A 20,739-nucleotide genomic window follows, 5' to 3' on the forward strand; every position below is an offset into this window, starting at 1 on the left:
GTGGAGGTAATAATAAGTCCAAGCAGAGATATCTGAGATTGTCTGGTGATTTATGTATTACTGAGAGTAGGTGAGCTGAGATCTCTTTTGCAAGAGAAAAGGCAAGACTGTTTCGGTGGCACTGAAAGTAACCAGATTGTGCTTTTCCCAATGAAAAATCAGTTGCGGATAATCTTGAAAGCTGGGATGATTATACTACATGGGTTGTCAAATAAGTAGGAAGAATGGAAAGTACTATTATCTGTAAAGCTGTGGATAGGATTAGTGGCGATTCTGAGTAGGTCATTTATGTACAGGTGATAGAACAGTGCCCTGAGGTACTCCTGCATTGGTGGTGAAGCTCAAAGTAAGAGAGCCATCCACCATGATACACAGCAAACAACCCAAGAGGAAGCTAGCAATCCAATTACAGAGGGTGACAAATAGTCCAAAGGATGGCAATTTGTTTAGAAGTCCTTGATGCCAGACATGGTCAAAAGCTCTAGAAATGTCAAGAGTGACAGCACACATTTCTCTGCACCATTCCATACTACAAATAATCAGTTACCTAGTAGAAACAAGGAGTGAGATGTCTTGGAATATATTGTATTTTTTTTTTTTTTTAACGAGTTACAGTTTTATCACCTAGTGAGGCCACCACCGTTCTTGTGGAGGATTGACATGGTTTGGAAGATGTGTTAAAGATACCAAGTAATTTTAAACCTGGTTTTACTCCATTTTTTCCAAGTAAGCAAACAGACAAATGTCAAGTTTGCACCTGCAATTTATGCAGGACTAGCTGATCCTACAGGTAGTGCAAGACCAAGGCAACTCGTGGTAAAGGTGGAGCAAGCTCTGATCACTAATCTTAATATTTACCCTTAATGCCAAAACACATCTCCAAGAAGGGGATGTATGATGTTTTTGTATTAAAGGCAAGGGGCCACTACCCAGACCGGTTTCGACCTTTATTGAGGTCTCATCAGTGGGAGCCAGGCTAGAAATACCAAGATTTAGTAATACAGAGCTTGTATTTTACCAAAACAAGTTACCATAAGGTGTTATAACCTTATTAAGTAAAAATCTCAGGAGGAGATATAGATGTAGAAGAGTTCCATGTTTGGTCTCCAAAGCAGGGTTTCTAACTTATCTAACTCTTAGACAGTTCACATAGTAATAGCGTATGATAGGTACACTCTCATGTAGTTGGAATTGGCATTTAAAAAAAAAAGCAATGGTTAACAGTATTAAAGCAATATTTATATGTAGCTACAAGACTGTTTCTATGAACCATTAGTTGTCTAAGATCCATTTCATGGATCTTACACAAGCAATACAAGCATATTTCATGGATCTTACACTCTCCATCCTGAGAGTACACAATTCATCTCTTCTCATGAGTAACACTCACTCCACCCACCACCAGCACATTTACCTTTCCTATCCAGCTGAAATATGCTATACCTTTTGATTTCTATACCTATTAGAACATCCTCATCAGTTAACCACATATCACTGACACCAACAACTTTGGAGACACAGAGTCAATCAATGCCATAAACTCATTCCCTTTATTCCTAAGTCAAATAGCATTTGTGTACAGAAAAACTATTGTATTTCCAGCATTCTTATAGTCATCATTACTCATCTCATACTCCACATGACCGTAAGAATACTTATGGAGTGTTGCAAGGATGTCCTCATTTCTCAAGCCATGATCCCAAAGAGGCCATCCTTGCAACACTCCACCTTGCAATTCTAGTTTCCCTGTACCGATACACTCACTTGCCCAGAAAACAATAGTTTCCTCCAAATGCCTGCACCTTTCTGCATTCAAATGCAATCCATTTCTTGAATATAGCTCTCTTCTATCTTCAAATGTACTCCATGCATCTGCACATCCAAGCCTTTTTTTCCTGTGCATTCTCAGTATCTTCTCATTTGTCATCATTGCTCTTCTCCTTCACTCTGCTTTATTATACTGGAGCAACATGCTCACTATCTTTCCTTGGACACATTTCTGCTAAACTATCTCTAACATTAACCCCAAATCATTGAATCTCCATTCATGACACTCCAAACAGATTTATTCCTCCTTCTCTCACTGCCATCCCTGACTGCTTACGACTTCCAATCTCTCTCGTTTTCCTCTCCTTCTCATTTCTCTATCCCTTGCTTCCACACTCTCTCGGTTTTCTGCAGTTTTTTTTCTCTTCCACTGTCACTCCTATTTTCTTACAATCCTTGTTCCCTCGCTTCTGTACTCCCTCAAATTTCTACAATTTCCTTTTGCCTTCCTCTCGACAGCCATTCTCTTACACCTGCTTCCGTTCCTCTCACACTAGCCAACCTCTCTATCCTAACAAGATCTTCATTGACCCTCTTCAACTCAGTCTTCATTCCTTCCAACTCCTTTCTCAGCAGTTCTATTTCTCTCTACCACAAAATCTTTCAATTTACATTTGCACACATACACCATCAGACAAACCATCACTGTCTGCTAAACTGCCCAAGGCTGAATCCATATATACATCTTTAACATTCTCATACAGAATAATCTAAATAATATTTATAAACAGCTAATAGAAGAAGAACAAGCCAGCATTAGAAAAAAACAGGTCAATGATTGATCATATCTTTGCTCTTCATAGTCTAGCCAAAATTGCATGGAACAAGGGGAGAGACCTTTATTGCTGTTTTGTGGATTTTAAACAAGCATTTGATTCTGCCAATAGAGGAAAACATATTCAAATACGAGTTTTGCAAGGATGTCCACTCTCCCCATGTCTTATTAACATTTTTATCCAAGAACTCATTAAAGAATTATTGTCCTCAACAAAAGGAATAAAAGTCAATGGAAGATCAATCACATACATCATATGCAGATGATGTAATTATAATGAATAATAAATCAAATCTCCAATATCAATTGCAAAATTACAAGAAACCTACAAAAATTACTATTATAAATTTAAGTAAAACTAAGATAATGAAAATTGGATGATATCTAAAAGTTCTACAGATGACACTTGATCAGGAAACCACAGTTTCCTGATCAAGATGGTTTTAATTACTTAGGAGCATATATGACTTCAAATTTAAATGACATGGCAAGAATAAAACATACTCTCCATAGCATGGTCAATGATGAATAAACTGAATAAAATTTGGAAAAACAACAAAATTCCTACAACTCTAAAATTATATGAGCGTATAATACTACCAACAGTTCTCTATGGGGAAGAAACTTGGTCTTAAAAAAATAAAATTTGAGAGGAAACCGTTGGCTTTTGAAATGAACTGCTTCAGAAAAATCGACAGAACTCACTGGACAAAAACCCAAGACAAATGCACAGGTGCTGCAAAATTTGAATAACTCAACAATTCTTAACATAGTTAAAAAGCAACAATTCAATTGGTTTGGTCACATTGTATGCATGGAACCAGACAGACTTCCTCACAAGGTATTTGAGGACACTATACAGGGTACAAGACCCAGAGGAAGATCAAGATTAATGTGGCATACAGTCCTTTGAACTGCATTGGACTTTCAAAGCTGTCAGCACATGAAAGAGCTTGCTTTGGACAGAAAACGGTGGAAGGCTCTTATCCACATTGGATAAGATGGAAGAGAAGAAGATTCTCTCCACCCTCCAACACACTACTGACATCCACCCCTTTTTGAAGCACTATTTCTGCCACTGCTAAATGTTGAGATAAAGATGTTTATATTTTCCAGCACCTTCTACTGCTTACATTTCATGCACACAAACACATACCCATCTCAAACCTGCCAAATTTTTAAACAATGGGATGCATAGCCACCTACAAAATCATCACTTACGCTATGAATAATTCTTGTGGAAAGGCTTAGACACTGGTTATGCATTTTTACTAAACAGCTTAAGGAAATTACAACGTATACTAGAATATACATTAAAATAAATTTGAATACACTTCCAATATTTCGGCAACGTCACGTTGCCATTTTCATAGGAATTTAAAAACAAGACAAATGCACGCAAGCACAACAAACAGTAAATGAGGACAAAACAGGAAGATATTCTTTCTCCTAAAAGTCCTGATGGTGACCCCCCTAGCAGGCAATGTTGGTATTCTTGGGCGACTGGCTGAAGGTATTCTGATGTAGATTTCTCAAATCTGGGGCAGTCTCATGCAACCAAATTTGTTGACTCTGCCCCACAAAAACCAACCATATGGCTTCGCTATGTTGATGATGTGTTCGCTATTTGGCCAAACGGCTCTGATGCACTCCTCTCCTTCCTAACACACTTAAACAACCAACACCCCAGAATCAAATTCACCCTGGAAGAAGAAAAAAACAACTGCCTTCCTTTCTTAGACACACTAGTCACCCACCAGCCTGATGGAACCTTGGTTTTCTCAGTCTATAGAAAACCCACCCATACAGGCAGATACATTCACCAACAATTTCCCCCCCCCACACACACAACAATATAGAGTCATTAAGACACTACACAACATGGCTAAACTTATCTGTTCAAATGACAATGCCCTAACTACAGAACTAAACCACATTCTCAACACTTTCTCAGCCAGTGGCTACCCCCACCAAAAAAATCCAAAAAATATCGAAACCAATTAACCACAACCCCCCTTTCTCCCCACAACAAGGATTACTTTAAATCCATCACCATACCCTATATATCTGAGACACCTCGGAAAAAATTACAAAAATCCTAAAAAACATGACTTAACTTCTTGTTACAGACCATATAAAAAATTGGCATCTCTTATCTGCTCTACTAAAGACTAACATGGTGTACACCAGGTCCCTTGCAGCTGTAAGCTGTCCTACTTTGGCCAAACAGGCAGGACAGCAAATATCAGAATTTCAGAACGCAAGGACTACATCCGGTTTCACCAATACAGCCACTCTGGTCTTGCTGACCATGCGCTGGATACCTGCCATGGAATACGGTGGAAAAAAGCAACGATAATACACCATAGTAAATACAAATATGAAAGGCTTTTCATGGAATCAGCCTCAGCCCTAAGAAACAATCCAAACCTCAACAAATTTGGTTGCATGAGAATGCCCCAAATTTGGGAAACCTACATCAGAAGACCTTCAGCCTAATCACCCCAAAATACCAACATTGCCCACTAGGGGGGGGGGGGGGCACCATCAGGACTTTTAGGAGAAAGAATAGCTTCCTGCTTTGTCCTCATTTTCTGTTTGTTGTGCTTGCGTGCACGTGTCTTGTTTTTAAATTCCTATGAAAATGGCAACGTAACGCTGCCGAAATATTGGAAGTGTATTAAAATTTATTTTAATGTATATCCTAGTATATGTTGTAATTTCCTTAAGCTGTTTAGTAAAAATGCTATGAATAACGTAGTCTTTAAATGGTGGGGAACTAAGTTTAATGCTAACACAGTTAGCTGCAATGTTGAAGACAACTGTTATACATGGAGACAATACAAAGACAGTAAAATCCTAACAAAATACCACACAATCATATAAAAAACATTAATTTGAATAGGGCAAACTGATAAACCAGTAAGGTGGGGTGTCACAGACTCCAAACATATAGAAAGAAATAACTGTGACACCGCCACCTTACTAACACCAAGTTAAAAGCTCGCGTTACATGCTAGCAATGACACTTTATTATTATTATTTTTTTACCAAAAGAAAATTACTGCTGAAAAATGTGCATGTGGGATTACGATTGTTATTGCCCACTGAAAATCGAACAAATTTCGTGTTTCTACAGGTCTATAAATGCAGAGAACATAGCAGGAAGGCCAAAGGTCTAGTGTTAGAGCAGAATAATACTGCGTGTTGTGGAGTGAGGTCTATCCAAATTCGCAAAATCTGAGGTGGTTAACTTTCTAGTTTCTGGTAGAAAGCCCACTATAATCCATCACAACATCAATAAAACTGATAGCACCAAATCTTTCAGAATCTAGATGTCCATTCCTGCAAGTAGCCCAAACCAGTAATCATACAGCAACCAGAACCTTGGCCTCAAAATAATTTCTTTCTAATCATAAAAAATTACACAACTCTTTAGATATCGATTTGAATATATAAGCCTTGCAAAAAAACAACATAACAGCTTCAGGTTCTAACAAGTGTTAAGACCTGAAGTACTAAACAAGAACAAATGACTGCAAGAGGAGGGTAAGACAAAAATGTTCATGAATTTTGTGATAAGAGGAATATTTAATGAGTGTGAAAATCTTGTTTCCCAGGTGCAAATTTAATAATATTAGTAAAGATTTCAGATGTAAAGAGGTAAGGTGAAAGAACTGATTGTTAGGGCTGGCACCAACTGACTTGAAAGGTGAATATATATGAGAAGATAGGAGTCACTGGAAGAAGTGAAAAATAATAATGAGAGAGTAATGATAAATATGCTGCTACCTATGATAGAAGTGAGTTGAGAAGGTAAACAAAGAATCAAAATGAATCAATGTGTAGGTGTAGAAGGATTGGTATGGAGTTTGGAGATGTATAGACCAAGTTGATGGACAGTAGGACTTAAAATGCTGAAATCCAAAGTTAAATGGATTCAGAATTAGGTGTTTAGAGAACACCTAATTCACTGAGAATTGAAATGCAAAGTCAGGAAAACTAAGGAAAGAAAAAAGAGTAAGAGAGGTGACAAGTGATTCCAGGATAGCAGTTATATGGAAACTCCTAATTAGAGAGCTAGTTACTGAGAGAGTCCATAAGGTCTGCTATCTGGGTGGGAGAATGAGTAGGATAATTAAGGCATTGGACATGAGGAAGAAATGAGTAAGAGAGTTAGTTGTGATTGCAGGGACGAATGATTTAAGTGGACATAAGATGGATATGACGACAAATATCAGGACACTATTGAGAAGAGTGAAAGATAACAGTGTAGTAGGAAAGGTTGTCAGTGTGTTACCGAGGTATGACAAAGATGAGTTGCGATGGAGAGCCAAAATCACGAATGGTATGCTAGTGGAGCTGTGTGAGGAGAAGGGAGTGAAGTCTGGGAATGTATAGCATGTGGTTGAGGGAAGAATGCAATTATACAGGTGTGATGAGTTGCATTTAAATGGCTTTAGAGTGAGTGTACTGGAGAAAGTATTGCTGGATGAAAGCACAATGTGTGATGCATGCAAGAGATCAGAAGAAAGAGATGAAGGGAAAAATCAGGAGAGTGGTACTGAAGAGACAGAAGTTGTTGGCAGTGGAACAGTAGTAGTGTGAGAGGTGAGAGAGCAGAAATGCCAGAGGAACAGGAAAATGGGGGGGGGGGGGCCCTCGGTGGACAGGGAGACATGGCATAGGGAGAGTGGATGTTGAAAGCAGCTGTGAATGTGTGCATGAAGATGGAGTATATTGCGATGTGAGTGGGGAAGTTGAGACTGAGCAGATATATGTGGTAAGTGGTGATGAAGGTGATTGGGCAGGTGTGGTGGGGAAATCATAACAAACACATGGCTTGGATGGGACTGGCTGTAGACCTAAATATGAACTGCTCTGTTTGTTTAACATGCCAGATGTATCAGAAATAAGTTTCAGTGATTGAGTTTATCTGTCTCAAAATCATTCAAATAAGCAAAACATGGTTGAAGGAAGATGATATCATACGGGAATAGAAATGGAAAAATACAGTACAGGATAGAAAGGGCAAGAAGGGAGGGGGGGGGAGTACCACTGATGATAGCAGGGGAATTAAGTCCACATAAGGTAGACATGAAAGGACTTATTGCAACTTCGTAGAGCTTCTGACAGATATGATAATTCCTGTAGGATATCAATCATTAATGCTAGATCTTTTAAAAATTCCAAATTGAGAAGTCGGTTTAAAAAGCCCTTATATTTATCGTTCGATGCAAAATGCTTGCATCAAGGTGGGTAATTTCTCCACCAAGAAACAGCCATTCGTAAACTGCAAGCTGCCTATCGTGGTCCAAACACACGGCCAATCTTTAAAATTTCGATACCAAGATCTTTTGCAATCGTATTTAATTCTCATGGATTTTTTGGTGATGGATGATAAAAAAGCATATAATTTATCCATAAATATTTCAAAATGATTTATTTCTTTAATGTTTTTTTTATCGAATTGTGTAATGCTAAGTGTAAACGACGAGTGCAATGCCAAATCACAATGTTGGGAAATTTTTGTAGAAGTTTAATTGCAACACCTGATTTGTTTCCTAACATTACACTAGCTCCATCAGAACAAAATGTAATGATATTTTTTATATAGTTATCAGAAAATCCATGAATTTAAAGTAGCAATTATAGCAGCATGTATACATTCCATAGTGGTATTTTCTAGTTTTATAAGATTATTAAACAAGAACAAGGGGCTTGCAAATTTGAGAAAAATTTAACAAAGGGCTCGCGCAAGCCCCTTTATAGCTCACCAATGGTTACGAGGCAGTGTAGTGTAACGTGGATGTTGAGATAGTTGTTGAAAGTTTTTCCACTTAGTTATGCTATAAATTAAATTTTGCGCCTGTCCTGAAAATACTTCAGGTGCAAACTTTGTCTGTTTACACTTGGATAAAGGATTAAACCAAGTACAGTTGTACCTCGCAATTCGACACTAATCTGTCGCCGCACTAATGTCGAATTGAGGAACAATATTTCCCACATAGGTCTATGGAAAATAGATTAATTTGTTGTCGGACCCTCATCCCACTCCCCCATTAGGGGGGGAGTGGGAGAGAAATACACCATATTATTTACTTTACGTATTTTACTACTGTATAACACACTAAATTACAAAATACACTATTGTGTACACAATACATACAATCTACTCAGCATTAGATGTTGGAAGGGAGTCTTCTTTATCCTGTTCTACCTCTTCTTGTCTCCTCTTTGCTTGAACAGGGATGAGGAACTGATCAAGGGTGGACCTGTCTCTCCCTCTTTTTCAAAATGGTATTGAAGTGATGCATGATGGTGTTGTTGAACAAGTTCTCTGCCGTCAAAACGATCTCTTGCATGGCTGCAGCTGCTTCTGATTCTCCAGCTACTTGGTCTGCACTGTTGTCATCCTGAGAAAAATTAGGAACGAGTTTCTTCCATGATGTGGAAAATCCCAAGCAGTTTTAATAAAGGAAATGGCGTGGAGAATGTTGAATTCAGTCTTCCAGAAGTCCTTCAGTGTCTTGTTAGAAGAGTGAGTAGCATCAAAAATCCGTGAAAACAAAGTCTCGGTGTAAAGTTTTTTAAAACATCAATCACTTCTTGATCCATGGGTTGGATCAGTGACGTCATGTTTGGAGGCAAGAACTGGACTTTGATGAAGTCAATTTCAAGAATGTCCTCTAAGTCTTGACGGTGGGCACTAGCATTGTCAAGGATCAGCAGTGCTTTCAAAGGCAAATTGTTGACAGTGAGGAACTTCTTCACGTTCCGGGCAAATACCTCAAAAATTCAATCTTTGAAAACTCGCTGGTCTACACAGGCTTTTGCATTGGATTTCCACATCACTGGCAGTTTAGACTTAATGATTTTCTTCCCAAAGTACCAAGAATTTTCTGAGTTGTAGACCAAAAGTGGCCTTAGTTTAAAGACTCCGCTTGCATTTACTGCCAATAACAAGATAAGCCTATCTTTCATAGGCTTATGTCCCGGGAGCGTCACTTCTTCTTGCGTGATGCAAGTTCGATTTGGCAAGAACTTCCAAAATAACCCACTTTCATCCTTGTTAAAAATTGCTGTAGCAGGTTCCTTCCTGATTAAATCTTCAAATTTTTTCCCTAACTTTTCTGCAGCCTTTTTATCTGCACTAGCAGCTTACCCCTGTCTGAGAACACTATGGATGCCTGTTCTACCTTGGAATCTGTGAAACCAACTTCGACTTGCTTTGAATTCCTCAGTTTGATCTAAGGTACATCCTGGAGTTTTCTTCTGCAATTCTTCAAAAATTAACCTAACCTTCTCACAGATCATTGCCTGAGTTACTGGATCTCCCTTCATCTGTCTTTTCTAATCCAGGTGATAAGCAGCTTTTCCATCCCTTCACTGATTGAAGATCTTTTCTTGTCAGAAATCTTCATTGCACTAGCAGATGCTGTAACACCCATAGTCTTCTCTCTCTTTTGCCAAAAAGTTGCCACAGTTGACCTAGGAACGCCATACTCTTGAGCTACATCTGTAATTGTTCTACCTTTCTGCACTTCATCTACAATATTTTTCTTCTTCTCTAGGCTCAACCAAGTGTGCTTCTTTCCTGAATTATTCCACTGTTCACTTCTCTTTGGACCATTCTTAAATTTCACTCAAAAAAAAAATAATAATAATTGCAGATGCACAAAATTTTTACTTTCTGAAAAATACAGAATTGAAAATTAGCACAAACAACACGAGCAAAAAACCAACGCAGCACAACAAGAAATGACATTGCACAATTCCATGGACACACACGTGCCGGACAGCAAGATTCAACTGTCGAATTGCGAGGCACCACTGTATATAATTTCTTGGTATCTTTAATTTATAGTGGAGGTTGAGAGGAAGATGTATTTAGTTGGACGTTGTTATAGGCCTGGGCATATGGAGGATGGTGACGAAGAAACGTATAAACAACTTGGATTAGGAACAAAGGAAGGATAATTATTATGGGTGATTTTAATTATGGTGATATCGACTCAAATGAAGAGAAAGCATTTGGGATTAAGGAAAATGAATTTCTCGAGTTCTTGAGAGATAACTATCTCAAGAAGTATGGAAAGGAGAGCATGCGAGGATCGAGAATTCTACATCAGATCATTTCATCAGAGGATGTCATTGTAAGAGGGGGGTTTCACACTTTCCTCCAGTTGGTGAAAATGATTATGAAGTAATCATCTGTGTTGTGGCTAGTCAGATCAGACTCTTGTAAGGAAAGGATATATGTAGAATTATAAGACTGGTGATTATGGCAAGTTTAGGAGACAGCTTTAAGGTATAATATGGAACGAGAGGTTCCATGTTTTTAGATCTGTGGCAAGTAGAAGGAAGAATGATCATGGTAAGATGAAGTTAATGGATGAACGTGGTAAAATGGTAAGTGATGCAGAAGACATCGTTGAGATATTCTGTTATCAATTTATAAGGGTGTTTAATCCTGATCAGGATGGAATCATGAGGAAATTAAGTGTAAAGGACAAAGGAGGGGATAGCTTAATTGTGAGTGAGCAGGGGACGTTTGAGGAAATAAATAAGAATGATGTCAATAATGCAATAGCATTTGATGACATATCACCACACATTTTAAAGGAATGTTTCAAGGAATTGGCAGTAGCATTGGAATGTCTGTTTAATAAGCCTTGCAACAGCACAAGTTCCAATGGAGTGGAAGGAGGGTAAAATTGTTCCACTGCATAAAGGTGATACGGCTGGTCTGTATATCAGGAGTTGTGGTGAAGGTACTGGAGAGATTAGTGAGAAGTAGGATAGGGAAATGGGTTGATAACAGCAGTATTCTCTTTGGTTATCAGCATGGGTTTGTTACGGGGGAGATCATGTTTCACTAACTTACTTATGTACTATAACAAGGTGACAAATACCTTGGACATGTTGTCTTGGGAGACAGCAGAAGTTCTTCTGACTGTGAATGATCTGTGCATACAGACACAAAAATCAGAGTATTTCTTCTATGTGTTTGAAAGAGCTGGTGATAGAAACAGGAGGGTGTCAAGTTTTCGGATAGCCTGCAGAAAGGAAAGCTGCATGCTGGTACGTATGAATGCCAAGGCAGTACTGTATTTGATGATTGTGCTATGTTGTCTATGCCAATATCTAGTACATGGAAGAGTGGAAGAGAGCATTTGTTCACAAACCAAAATATCATATGGCTATTTGATAGTAGTACAGATTAATTCGCAGCTGGCAAATGTGAGAGAGTCAACTGAGTTTTTTGTCAAATATAACTCATATTTGGTGAAAAAAAAGATATCTAAACTTGAGGAAGTTGTCACAGTAGGTAAAGAAAAACAGTGTTGTTGGGAAAGTGATAGGAGTGTTGCCCAGATATGATAATAGTGAAATGAGAAGGAAAGCAGAGATAATGAACAGTAAGATGGCTGAGTTGTGTGAGGCAAAGGGGAGTTCAATTTCTAAATCTGTGGAGTGAATTAGAAGGGAAGTTCAAATGGTATAAGGCTGATGAATTACATTTGAATGGGTTTGGTGTTGGGCATTTAGAAACGCTATTGTTTTCTGAAAAGGCACAGAGTCAAGAAGTTAATATAGCAAATGATCAGACTCTACCCGTGAAACAGGATAGCGAAAATCATCAGATTGTACAGGAGGAAGAGGGATACGAGTTTGAAGATGTGGTTGAGCAGCATAAGGTGATGGAATGCAAAAAGGTCAGGATGAGACAGGTAAGAATGGAAATCACAATCAGAATCAGGGAAACAGGAGTGGTCAAACCGAAGAGAGAGAGAGGTGTAGTATAGCAGCTAGAATAGAGAATGTTGGTGCTGGTAGGCTGGCCTCAATCAAACACACAGCAATTGTTATGTTTATACACAAATGTAAGGCGTATTCGAAACAAGAGAGCTGAGTTTGTGGCATTGAATGAGATGGTATGCCCAAAAGTAATTGGAATAAGTGAAACATGGTTGTCTGAGGAGGATGTGAAGTCAGGAGAATTCAAAGGATATATAATTTTCTGGAAGGATAGAGATGTAAAGAGAGAAGGAGGGGGGTGCAATTAATGATTGAAGAGGAATTGTGTCCGAAAAGTGTGTAAGTTGATGGTTCATGCACAAATTTTGAATCTGTGTGGTGCAAAGTTGAAATAAACAGGCTAGTATATTTGATAGGATGTTGTTATAAGGCAGGGAATGCAGAGAATACTGATTGTGAAATGTTTAGGCAAATTAGTTGGGCATGTAAAAAGAAGGTGATCCTGATGGGAGACTTTAATTACTTTAATTATAGACTGGAAGGAGGAGAGAGAGTGTATGGGAACAAGGAGAGCGATTTTGTGGAATTTCTGAGAGATAAGTAACTTAAGCAGAACGTGATTGAAGTAACTAGAGGCTTTAGTGTTTTGGATTTAGTGATAACTTCACAAGATGTAGTTGTTAATGAGATGTTGACTCTGCTGTCAGTTGGTAAGAGTGATCATGAGGTACTTGTTTGGGAAGTGATGAAACAAGAAAAGGTCACTGCCAAAAATGGATACACGTGGAAGTATAAAGCAGGTGATTATAGGAAGCTCTGTAGTCAGTTAGTATCAGTATGTTGGGTAGATGAGCTGAGCAGAAAAGATGTTGACAATGCATGGAAACTCATAAGGTGGTATCTGACAAAAGCAATGTATGAAGTTATACCAAGGGTTAAGAGAGTAAGTAGAGTGGGAGTGAAATGGATGAACAGCGAAATCATGCAAACTGTGTTAGGAAACAAAATGTTATGGAAGAGGTACAAGACAGTTGGTGGTGATCAGATCCATGAAGTGTATCAAGTGCAGGATAGAAAGGTGACGAGCATGGTAAAGAAAGAAAAGGTGCAGTATGAGAGGAGATTGGCTAGTCAGGCCAAGGTTAACTAAAAGGAATTTTTCTGTTACATGGCAAACAAGAGGAAGAATAATTATGGCAGATTAACACTGGAAGATAGTCACAGCAGCAGACTAATAGCTCCAAACGATATAGAAGAATTATTGAACAAGCACTTTATCAGCATATATCATACTTGTATAAATTATCCAGTAAAATATATAGAAGAGCAGGCAAGTATTAGGAGAATTGGAAGTGAAAGAAACAGAGGTGTATCAAATGTTGGTTGGGTTGGATGTGAATAAGGCTGTGGGAATATTACCACGTATGCTCAAGGAATGTGCACCTGGCAGCAGTGGGTAGGGTTCCTAGGGAGTGGAAAGAAGGCAAAATAGTCCACTCCACAAGCATGGTTCTAACACAAAAGTCTCCAACTATAGGCCAGTCTGTATAACTGCAGTTGTGGTCAAGGTCTTGGAGAGACTGGTAAGGAATAGAATACAGAATACATGGTTGATGGACATGGCATTCTTTATGAAGGTCAGCATGAAATTGTAAAGGGTAGGTCCTGTTTCAGTAATTTATTTGCATTTTATGATAAGATGACAAGCATGTTAGATAAGGGAGAATTATAAACAGTGATATTCTTAAACTTTGCAAAAAGCATTTGATAGATTACCACATGATAAGTTGGTGTACAAGCTGCAGAGGATGGGAATAGACAGTATATTGGTTAGATGGATCAGAGATTGGCTCTCTGAACGATACCTGCAAGTTGTGCATGATGGAGCAGTGTCTCAAAAAAAAAAGAAGGCATTGGCATGCCCCAGGGTTCTGTTCTTGGGCCCTGCTGTTTAACTTGTTTGTAAACGATATATCATGTGGACTACCTGGGGATCTTCAGTTATTACCATTCAGTCATAACCATTGGCATGCCCCAGGGTTCTGTTCTTGGGCCCCTGCTGTTTAACTTGTTTGTAAACGATATATCATGTGGACTGACTGGGGATCTTCAGTTATTTGCTGATGATGCAAAGTTGGTTAGAATTATAAGTAGCACTGCTGATGCTGAATCCCTTCACAAAGATTTGAATAGACTTTTTACTTGGACAAAAGAATGGGGTTGTAGTTTTAATATCAATAAGTGCAAGGTGTCGCAGTTTGGAGTGCAGAAATATAAGGCTGTGTACTATATCGATGGTGCCGTAATGCAGGAGGATGAGATTAGAGATTTGGGAGTGATGGTTGACAGTAGACTGAAGTTTATGGAGGGCATATTGCTAAGATTGCACATCGTAGTGCTGCTATGATAAGAAGTACTCTAACATGCAAGGATAAGGAAGTGGTTGTGCCACTGTATAAGGCACTGGTCAGACCACACTTAGACTATTGTGCTAAGATCTGGTCACCTGGTTTTCAATGTGATGTGAAGTCATTGGATTGGAGAAGGTCCGGAGACAAGTGACTAAGACAATATCAGGTGTTTGGTATGATGGCCATGGAGAGAGGTTGAAGAGAGGTGGATTGCAGAATTTGGTGGATATGAGGAAGAGAGGTGATATGATAGAGATGTTTAAGTTAGTGAGAGGATTTTATCAGATTAATCCAGAGGGGATTATAAAAAGAATAGAAGGTGAGAGGGGAAGAACCAGAGGTCATTCCTGGAAGTTATGTAAAAGTATGGTGAAGAAGGGTGTGAGGAGTAGATTTTTTACATGGAGAACTGTCAGTGAATGGAATGCAAGTTACCAGAATGTGATGTTAATGCAAGGAGCATTAAGGACATTAAGATTCTATATGATAAAATGTTGTCGGTTGAATGAACCTCCCACAATGAGTCTGTCAACTCCATGGAGGGTGTAGTAATAATAATAATAATAAAGCGAATTGCAAGCATTACCACTGCAAAAGTATATCTTCCCTAGCTGGAATAATACCAACTAGACCTCGAGATAGTAGATGACTTTCATCAGCCAATGAAATACCACTCACTGCCTTGCTCATTAGAGACCTGAAGTGGCTGCAGCCATGTTTAGTCACTAAAGCAAGGTTTCTGGTTTGTCTCCCCCATTCTTCTCACATGCAGTGAAAATGATACCCTAAATGACATACCAACATCACTGTAGGGGGGCTTTGAACCCCCCCCCCCATTCAAGGGTACAGCAGCAGTAAAATAGTTTCACAAACCGGTCGCTGGTTAGTACGAGACTGAACCAATTAGTAACACATGTGGAGGCTTCCCGATCAGGCAGCATCAAATCCAGCAGTCACATATTTTGCTAATTCATAATTGGAGAAAGATCAAATACTGTGGCTGCAGGGTGAACTGTCGAGGCCACGTATGGACAGGAGACAGAGTTCCATCTGTGCAGTTGCTATGTTTGCAAGTCTGTCACTTCTCATTGCACACTCAACTTCCTTTCTTTATCTCTTCCTCACCAAATAAAATGGCCTACAACCCAAAGAGATGCAATTTTACTGCAGATTTCAAAAATTCTCTCACAAAAAAACAGTTCAAAAAAATCCCATAAAAAATAAAAGAAATCCACCCAAACAACACACCAACATTAATTCTTACTAAAAAAAAAAGTTCCACATCCACTTCACCAACACCCATGGCCTAAATAGCAATATAAAGTGCACCACCACCACTTATAGTCATCTAAACCAGAATTACTTATTGCTATCGGAATCCAAAATGTCCAAAATGACACATTACACAGTTCTTTTCACCACAAGGGCAGCACCTGTGCATTCATCAGAACTAACATAGCATGCCAGAGACAGCAAATCCTTGAATCCGCACTATTTGATCTGCTTTGGCTGAAAATTTTCCTACCAAATCAATCGTCCTTTCCATATGCTCTCTCTATCACTCTCCATGCTCCCTCAACCTCTCTCTCTCTCTCTTTAAAGCTCAACCTTCTACAGTGGAATTACCCCAATAGTGAGGTCATCCTTCTTGGGGACTTCAATGTCCACAACTCACACTGGCTTCTCTTCTTCAGTTTCACCAATCAAGCAGGCAAGGATACTGAGGTGTTTGTCATCAGCAATGACCTATCTCAGATCATCAATTTTCCTACCAGAATACCTGAACATCCCCTCCAATTTGTCAACAACAGTTCTCATTTTGGCAACTCATATCACAACCTCATACAAGTCTCTTCTGCCAGAGAACAACCATCACCAAGCAGTTCACAGTTGTGTCTTTTGGCACTACAAGGGTGACAACTGGGACGACCTCTATTCTTCTTTCCCATGTCCAACTACTGCTTCAGTTCTTCTGATCCAAACACCTGCTCACACCAAATAACAGAAATCATCCTCACAGGAATGAAGGCTTTTGTCCCTTATTCCACTCCAAATTCATGCCCACATCAATTGTAAAATAATCATCAAGTCAAAGTCAGACTCTGAAAGGCCCAAATAATGCAAACTCTCCTCTTGCCCAAATGTCAGTCGCTCCTTCAGGTCCCTTGGGTGCAACTTCTGCCTACCTAGGTTTCCACCACTCTCAACTCTAAATGGTACTGTAGTTACCTCACCTAAAGACAAGGCCAACTTATTGGCATCGCTCTTCTCTTCCAATTCCTGCACTGATGACCCAGGCATAGCTCACTTCATGTCACCATAGGCTTGCAACAAAATGAAATCCAAAGAATCCTTAATAACCTGAACACAAACAATACATCTAGTTCTGATGGTATCCCAACTATTGTGTTATAAAACTGTGCCCCAGAACTCTAACACCTATCCTGTATTGCCTCTTCAATCTATTCTATTCAACTAGCATCTAGCCAACAACATGGAAGAAGGCCCACATTCAGCATATCCCAAACATCTTCTGTTCTCTCTGAAATTATGAAGAAGGCCATCTACAACAGACTCATGAACCACCTAGAGACCAACCAACTAATCAGTGATCAGCAGTATGGATTCCACAACTGGCAATCTATATCTTTCACCACCCACCTCTGGACTTAAGGCATGGAAAAATTTGGAGAAACTTGTGTGGTTGCCCTCAACATTTAAGAGGCATTTGCTCGAGTTTAGCACAGGAGCCTACTTAACAAACTGCCATTGTACGACATGCCTTCCACAATCTGCAACTGGATTGCCAGTCTTCTTAAGAATACAGGAAAGCCTAACAACACAAATTCAATATGTGGGATAATCAGTTAGCGTGACTGAAGTGAAATGATACTCTTCCCACTTTAAGTGAGTGATTAATCAGTAACACGATTTTTTTACGTTATGCAAAATTTTTTGTCGCCAACTGCAGTGAGCAGAAAAGCTGGGCACTATAAATACAATGATTGTGCGAGATCTTGGATACAGAGAGTCTACAGTTTGTACTATATTAAATAAGAGCAAAGAATACAAAGAACAAGGAAAAGTTGCTACTGCTACTTTAAGTGTGCAGAAATAGAAGCCATTTAATAGTCGAGATGGAGCATCTTCTATCACTCTGGATTGAGGATTATAACCAAAGAAGAATACCTCTTAGTACACGGAATATTCAGGCAATAGCTTTCAATATTTTACCTCATTGAAAGAGACCAAATTTCAAGAGGAAGGTGAAAACTTTACTGTGAGTTGATGATGGTGTGGCTGATTCAAAAATCAAACTGGACTGCATTACGTAAGAATAACTAGGGAATCTGCTAGTCTGATAAAGATTCTGTGACTAGGTTTCCTGGAGAATTGCAAAGGTTAATTCAGGAGGGTGATTATGACGATCAGCAAATATTCAACATTGACGAAATTGGTCTCTTTTGGAAGCGTATGGCAACAAAAACTTTCTTAGCTAAAACTGAAGCATCTCAATCAGAATACAAAGTATCTAAAGAATGTCTTACGCTTTTATTAGGAGGCAATGTAGAATGCGACTTTAAACTCGAGCCTTTGTTAGTTTATCGTGCGCAAAATCCAAGATTTAACATTATTGAAAAAATCAGACACAATTGGAAAAGAACTTGGATTTAATGAACTGGATAATGAAGATGTGAGAAATTCGATTCCCACTGAGAACATTTAAACAAGAATGACCTTCAACTAGAAGAACAGTGTGCATATGAAGAAGAAGAAGATTAGGAGTACAAACAAGAAGAGAATGTTACGACTAAGATACTAACTGCAAAAGAATTTTAGCTAGTTTTCAATCACATTGAGTATGCTAAAGAAATATTGTTTGATGCTGATTCTGATATTGAACGACGTCCGCTGAAATCTTGATAAAGCGATTACCAGCTATCGCAAATTGCATGACAAGATGAAAAACTCGAACACAATTCAAACATATTTACTTAATTTTTTTAAAAAAGTAGCTCAATCAAATGTTTAGACATTAAATAGAAATTTAAACAATTGATTTTTATTAACTTTGATGATTTTATCCTCTAATATACCTTATATCAGTGATTCCAAAACTTTTTCGATTCTCGGCACACTTGCTGAATCCAGGTTTTTCCAAGGCGCCATATGTCAAATTCTAACAAGTACACTTTGCAAAATAGCAAATAATTTTTTAAATTAAAGGGTTAGGTAAAAATAAATAAAACACATATTTAAGATCACAAAAAAAAGTTATTGAACAAATTCAACTAATTATCATTAATGGGATAGATGAGACTGTTGATCACTGCACATTTTCTCAAATCTTGGAATCAAACTGGACCCAGCCACCCTCATTTCCTTCTCCACATTCATTTTTGCACGATACTTAGTTCTTATCACAGCGACCGCCGAAAATCCAGCTTTGCACAAATAAGAAGTCACAAATGGAATTAAAATTATATGCGCTTTTTCACTCAGAAGGAGATATTCATCTTTTATATCCATAATTCAGTTAATTCCATGTTTTGTTTTCAACAAATTGTCACAAGACAACTCAATAAGATTCTCTTCTTCTGCAGCAGTAAATTCAGATGGAGTACTGGCATTAAATGGATCTTGAATCCATGCAAATGTATCGATATTATCATTTTGAAAATATTTCTCAAACCAGGTGATAAGCTATTTTTTTTTATTTATTATTATTATTGTTCCAGGCAACTCCAAGGAGTCGAACAGACTCATCGAGGGAGGCCCTAACATCATGTCAAGAACAACTATTCGACATTGACACAGTATCTATCATATACATTCACGCCTTGAACACATTCACGGTCGTAGCACCCACAACAGACTCTGGAAGCTTATTCCACTCATTCACCACTCTCCAAGTAAAAAAACCTAGCTCTAACACCCATGCTAACCACACTATCGCCCAGCTTCCATACATGGCCCCTAGTCCTCCCACCAGCAGTCATATTTTCAAAAATATCTTCTGGATCAATCTTATAGAAACCCTTCAGTAATTTGAATATCTCAATCATATCACCCCTCCTTTGCTTATCATCCAATCTCTGCAACCAACAAATCTTCAACCTATTCCCATAAGGTTCATTCCACAGACCTTCTATCATCTTGGTCACTCGTCTCTGGATCCTCTCCACTTCCTCCCCATCACAAAGAAACCCTGGTGCCCATAACTGGGCACAGTAGTCCAGATGGGGTCTTATCAAGGCTCGATACAGAGGAACAACAACTTGTTTGTTAAAGTATTTTTCAGAAGCCAAGTGATTTGATGAGCTGATTTAGTCACTTTTGCAATGCGCCCCCTAAACATCAATTCCCTATCCACCAACACTCCCAAATCCCTGGCCTCATCAATCTCCTGGAGTAGGGTTCCACCAATGCGATATACTGCTGCTATTCTTTTCACCCCAAAGTGCATAACCTTACACTTTGCCACATTAAATTGACATCCATTTTTCCTAGCCCAGTCCTCCAAACTATCCAAATCATCCTGTAACATTTTGACATCCTGTGCACTCACAATTGCTCTACCCAACTTTGCATCATCAGCAAACAAGTGAACACTTCCTCTCAAATACTTTCCGATATCATTGATGAACAAATTGAGCAGTGGTCCAAAATAAGAGCCCTGCGGCACACCACTAGTCACAAGACGTCTTTTAGACTCAACTCTTGCATAAACCACTCTCTGGTATCTCTCCTTCAACCACCCTCCTATCCATCTCACTAACCCTATATCTATCCCCATCTGCTCCAGTTTACTGATTAGGGTTCCATGTGGTATCCTGTCAAAGGCCTTGGCAAGGTCCAGTAGTATCACTGTAAACCCATTTCCCCTATCCAGTTCAGCTGTCACTGTGTTATAAAACATGAGCAAGTTACTGAGGCATGATCAACCCTTCACAAAACCATGTT

The 20,739-nt window shown here is 38.8% G+C and overlaps 1 protein-coding gene across 9 annotated transcripts in view; it reads right to left on the bottom strand.

The window, feature by feature from the left end:
* Window positions 1-20,739, bottom strand: part of LOC150102845 (nuclear distribution protein nudE-like 1-B) — a 303,402-nt gene that overhangs the window by 259,598 nt on the left and 23,065 nt on the right. For 2 of the 9 annotated variants that reach the window (XM_090398540.1, XM_090398542.1), the window contains exon 2: window positions 18,873-18,967. The exons of the other annotated variants lie outside the window; for them this stretch is intronic. The gene's annotated coding sequence lies outside the window, so the exon portion shown is untranslated. The remainder of the gene's footprint in view (window positions 1-18,872; window positions 18,968-20,739) is intronic. 9 annotated transcript variants of the gene reach the window in all.

Source organism: Typopeltis vanoorti, chromosome 9, assembly GCF_054136105.1.
Source record: "Typopeltis vanoorti isolate ZY-2024b chromosome 9, IOZ_Tvanoo_1.0, whole genome shotgun sequence".
NCBI classification, from domain to species: domain Eukaryota; kingdom Metazoa; phylum Arthropoda; class Arachnida; order Uropygi; family Thelyphonidae; genus Typopeltis; species Typopeltis vanoorti.